The sequence below is a fragment of the Marmota monax genome, unplaced genomic scaffold, assembly GCF_021218885.2.
Source record: "Marmota monax isolate L192 unplaced genomic scaffold, Marmota_monax_Labrador192_F-V1.1 WCK01_AAM20220418_F8-fsc00004, whole genome shotgun sequence".
Lineage (NCBI taxonomy): Eukaryota > Metazoa > Chordata > Mammalia > Rodentia > Sciuridae > Marmota > Marmota monax.
In genome coordinates, this window is record NW_026692881.1 from 19,227,976 (window position 1) to 19,234,027 (window position 6,052).

The following is a 6,052-nucleotide window of genomic DNA, read 5'->3' on the forward strand; positions in this document are numbered from 1 at the left end:
ACTCTTCTCTCTGCCAAGAGGAATTGTGATTCCAAGAGTAAGGTGTTGGTGGTGGAGATCTTTACTGATTTTTCATTGCTTCTTGTCCCTAGAGGCAATTACAGTTTCAGAGAATTCAAAAGAGATGAGATCTGGGACACTTAAGTGCACCCCTGTTCCTAGCTAAATAACATTGGTGTTACAGTAATGACATGTGATGTTCCCCCCAAAACTTCTGTTAATACAGGAGGTTAAATGATTAGATTACAAGAGCTGTGACCAAATCCATGTATCATCCGTTAGACCGGACCAATAATATGAAAGGACTAACTAGGTGGTTAACTGTAGGCAGGTAGGGTATGGCTAAAGGAGTGGGTCATAGGGGGCTTTTTCTGGAGGGGTTCATCTTCCCTGGTGTCCCTTCCTACTTCTCTCTTTGCTTCCTGGCTGCCATGATCAGTTCTCTGTGATGCCCTTTTGTCATGATGTTCTGTCTGATGTTTGGCCTACAACAATGGAGTTGGCTAACCACGTGCTGAACCTCTGAAACAATGAGCCCAAAATGAACTTTTTCCTCCTGTAAGTTGCTCTTGTTGGGTATGTTGGCCACACCAATGAAAAACTGACCAACACAGTTGGGGAGAGTAAGGAAATTAAGAAAATGGCCTAATAAAGCTGTGAATGAACTTCTGGGCTCCTCTCTGAGCTGCATTGGCATGGATTTGACTGACATTCGTCAGCATTCCACAGCTTTGAGAACAGATACAGGTTTTTGACTAGCTATGTCGTAGTAATTTATATACCACTAGAAAAACTTTGAAAGCTTTTTGGCAGAGGAGCCATGGCACCAAGAAAATGAGTAGAATATGTGGCATTTCACAAGGGAAAAAATAATCAGCAGACTCAAATAACAGCCATTGGAATTATGAAACAAAAACTTTGTGCTAGTCAACTTTTTGTTGTTGTAATAAAAATAAAATACCTTAGAAAATCAACTTGAAAAATGATTAATTTTAGCCTGAGGTTTTAGTCCAAGGTTTGTTAAATCCATTGCTCTGGGCTTGAGGTGAGGAGGTAGTGGGAGAACACGGCAGAAGTGGCTGCTCACTTCATGACAGCCAGGAAGCAGAGAAAGAGGGGGAGAGAGGGATAAGGAGAGGGAGAGAGAGAGAAAGGAGAAAGAGGAAGTGGCCCAGGGACAAGATATATCCTTCCAGGGTGCAACCCCAGTGTAGGCCCACCTCCCACAGTTTCCACCACTTCCCAATGTTGAACCAGCACACAAAGAAGAGACCACGGACTCCAATTATAAGCCAAATTAAAGCAAGCTTATATTGTGTACACAAAGAGAGCTGGCCAGCAACTTCCTCACCAAAATTTCAGGGCCTGAGGACAGTCCAGCTCTCAGGGAAGAAAAGGTTTATATAGTACAAAAAGTTACAAAGGGGGTTGTCTTGGGAACTTACAGCTAACAGGGTTCTGGCAAACATAATACAAAGACAGATGGCAGATTAATGATCTATATGGCAAGATATTTCAAGATAGGGAGTAAACTCAGATCCCAAGATCAGAATTCATGAGGCGTTGCTGAGGTTTCAGAAAGGGTTGTTATCTGGTCAGGAGGAGCCAGAATTTATGAGGCCCCACTAAGGTTTTAGAGAGGGTTGCTATCTGGTCAAGGAGAGCCAGGCATGGGTGACTTCAGGGCACGGGCAGGAATTCCAAACAAATTTAGAAATCTCAGTAATTTATAGTAAAACAGAAATTAACTTCTCATGACTCTGTGACAAGATGGCTCCCAATATTAAGATGGAATTAGCTGGGTTCTTCACCCAATAGTTCATCCAATTATGAACCCATCAATGCATTAGTCCATCGATGAGATCAGAGCCCTTATGATTCAATAATTTCCCAAATGTTATTGAACACTCTCTAAACATTGCTGCATTGGGGACCAAGTCTTTAGCACATGAACATTTGGGGGACTTTCCAGATCCAGCTATAACAAACTTTAAAGCAGCTGTTATAAAAATGCTCTACAAGGGGCTGGGGTTATGGCTCAGTGGTAGTGTGCTTGCCTAGCATGCGTGAGGCACTGGGTTCGATTCTCGGCACCTCATACAAATAAATAAAATAAAGGTTCATTAACAACTAAAAAATATTTTTAAAAAATGCTCCATAAAGTAAAGAACAACACTCTTTTTTTAATATTTATTTTTTTTTTTAGTTTTCGGCAAACACAACATCTTTCTTTGTATGTGGTGCTGAGGATCGAACCTGGGCCGCACGCATGCCAGGTGAGCACGCTACTGCTTGAGCCACATCCCCAGCCCAAGAACAACACTGAAATATAGAAAATCTCACAGTAGATTTTCTATATTAGTATATGTTTAAAAAATAGAAATTTAGAATTGAAAAATACAATAACAGAAATTTTTAGAAAAATTACTGAATGGGGGCTGGGATTGTGGCTCAGTGATAGAGCACTTGCCTAGCATGTGTGAGGTACTCACTGGGTTCCATTCTCAGTACCACATATAAATGAATGAATAAAATAAAGATCCATCAACATCTAAAAAGTATTTAAAAAATTACTGAATAGGGGTTTTCTGTTTCTGGGAAAATGTATAGACATACTTTCCCTATTCTTAACACTAACTATAACTAAACCCTGGACATTATGTACAAAACAGATATAAGAAGACTCTAAAAGGTAGAAAGAAAATGACAGAGAGCTAAAAGTTAATACACAAAGAATAACATAGCAGTGAGTTTCCTGGATTTTCTTTTTTCCCCACATATATCAGACTTTGAGCTGAAGAAGTTAGGAACCCACAAATTCCTTGGGAAACATACCAAAAACAAAACAAAACAAACAATCAAGAAGGGAACACTCTAATTAAAGACAAAAAAAAAATTCTAGCCAAACAATCAAGAAAGGAACAATTTAATAAGACAGGAAAATTTCAGATGATAACCATTCTACTCCAAACACTGTAGAAAAATGTGTAGCTCTCTTGGGCTGGGGCTGTAGCTCAGTGGCAGAGCACTTGCCTTGCACGTGTGAGGCACTGGATTTGATCCTCAGCAGCACATAAAAATAAAATAAAGGCATGCTACAAAAAATAAAGAAAGGAAGAAGAAAGAGAAATAAGGGTTGTTCTCAACCTCGCCCACCAGTAAAGACTATGTAGGAAGCCTAGTGTTCCATCCTCATGGGATTGTTATATGGTACCTGCCACTCCTGACAAGAGTAGTGTCACAAACCAAATAGGGAGTCGGAACTTAATCTCCAGCGGTCAATAATGAGTGCCCTGACTCATGGTCAGTGGAGACCACACAGGGAGATGGAACTCCCAGTCCCAGTCAGCAGTAGTAAGTTGCTATTGAAATTGGTGGAAGTCAAGTAGAAAACATAGACTTCTATTTACAACAATCAGTGATGAGGCAGTGGCCTCCCTCCTCCTGCTTGCCCTGCCAGAATGATAGCCAAAGAAAGATAGCTAAATACTAAATTTAATAAGCTCCAGATTTCATGACATAATATGGAAATGTCCAGGTTTACATATAAAATCACTTGTCATACTAAGAACCAGAATGATCTCAAATGAAAAAGACAATCAATAGATGCCAATACAGAGATAACAGAAATGTTAGAACTTTGACAACATTTTAAAGCAACCATGATAAAAATGCTTCAACAAGTAATTACAAATACACAGGAAGATGCTGGGAACGGTGACGCACACCTGTAATCTCCGTGAAGCAGGGGACTGAAGCAAGATTTCTCAAGTTCAAGGCCAGCCTGGGCAATTTAGTGAGACCCTGTCTCAACAGCTGGGTGCAGTGGTGCATGCCTGTAATCCCAATGGCTCAGGAGGCTGAGGCAGGAGGATCATGAGTTCAAAGCCAGCCTCAGCAACTTAGCAATTCAGCGGGAAGTTGTCTCTAAATAAAATATTAAAAGGGCTGGAGATGTGCCTTGATTTAAGCTCCCTTGGGTTCAATACAGTTACAAAAACAAAAAACAAAAAAAAAAACCCGGTCTCAAAATAAAAAAAGAGCTGGAGATGTAACTCAGTGATAGAGTACCTCTGGGTTGCCCAATACTGTAAAATAAAACTATATATGAAACAAATGAAAAAATTGTAAGTCTTAATAGAAAGCCTCAAGAAAGCAGATATATAGAAAAGAATAATATACATCATGACCAAACAGGGTTTATGCTGGGAATGTAAGTTTTATCTAATATTAAAAAAGTAATCAATTTGTAAGGTATAGTGGTGTACACCTGTAATCACATCTACTGGGGAGGCTGTAGCAGGAAGATCTCAAGTTCAAGACAACTTAGTGAGAACCTGTTTCAAAACGAGTTAAAAGAAAAAAAAAAGGGGTGGGATGTAGTTCAGTGATAAGGTATTGCCTAGAATGTGCAAGGTCTTGGGTTCAATCCTCAGCATCGAAAAAAATTAATCAACATGATAGTGAAAGACCAAGGATGTGCTCCTTATGGTCGCAGATGCCTGGAATCCCAGAGGCTGAGGTAGGAGGATTACAAATTTGAGGCCATCCTCAACAATTTAGGGAGACCCTGTCTCAATATAAATATCAAAAGTAAAACAGGCCAGGGATGTACCTTTGTGGTAGCCTAACAGTGGTCCACTTTAGGCTTTGAATATCACCCTTGCTGCCCTGCCATTGTGACTTATTTTTAAAAGAATGTGATTTTTTCTTTTCTTCTGTTTCTTCTCCTCCCTAAACTCTCCTGTTCCCCTAATCTCAGGGGAAACAGGGTTACCTTTCTTCCAGGTCCTAGGCAGTTTTCTGACCTTGAGCACCAGAAAAATCTCAGAAATAACTGTCTCCCAAATTAACAAGTGAATTACCACTCTGACAAAGAACTCATGGAATGTAGCTTCTGAATCACTTCTTTAAAAGCCCTCTGTACTCCCTGATGGACAGAATCACAGCTTCTAGAACAGGCGTCTCCAGTGTTTCTCTGTTAGCAAAGCAATAAAACGTCTTTTTCCTTTTTATCAGAACTGTGTCCTCAGGCTGGGATTTTTGCTCAGGATTCTCAGCACCACATAAAAAACTAAATAAGCAAAATAGGGGCTGGGGTTGTGGCTCAGAGGCAGAGCGCTCACCTACCATGTGTGAGGCACTGGGTTTGATCCTCAGCACCACATAAAAATATTGTGTCCACCTATAACTAAAAAATAAATATTAAAAAATAAATAAAGGTGTTAAAAACAACAACAACAACTGTGTCCTCCTTATTGGACTGGCGTGGGGGCAAGGACTGAGTCCTAAGTGAGACCTTATCTCTACATAAATAAATAAATGGGCTGGGTGTGTAGCTCAGTGGTAAAGTGCCCTGGCATTCAATCCCTAGTACAAAAGGTGCAGGGGTGGGGAGTTGGGATTGTCTTAGAAAACTAGAATTAGAAAGAATTTTTTTTTTTTTTTTTGTGGTGCTGGAGATTGGCCTTGTGCATATGAAGCAGGCACTCTACCAACTGACAACTGAGCTATATCCCCAGCCTGGAATTTCTTAATTTGTTAAAGGGCACTGGTAAAAATATCATTATACTTATGTGGCAAACATCTTACTTACAAGTAAAACACTAAATTCTCTTTTCCTAAAATATTGAACCCATCAAGCGTCTCTACTTTCGTCTTTTTCATCTAATACTCATATTCAACACATCAGGACCTCTTTTTTTTTTTTTTACCTTTTTTTTTTGGCGAGGGGAAGTACCAGGAATTGAACTCAGGGGCACTCGACCATTGAGCCACATCTCGAGTCCTTTTTTCTTGCTTCTTTACAATTAATAAACCCATAAATCTGCTATTCCCTTTCTTAGTTGAAAATGCTCCAATGGCTTCATCTTATCTAAAGGAAGAGTGAAAACTCTTGAACAGGATGAGCAATTTTTGTTAGGACTTGATCCCAATTTAATTCTGTTCTCCCTGCTTATAGTTGGCCAATATGGTCCAGCCTCTCTCAGTTCTAGCCCTTTGCATCCCACCTTCCTAAGGTGTTCCCACTAGCATGGCAAACTTTTTTTCT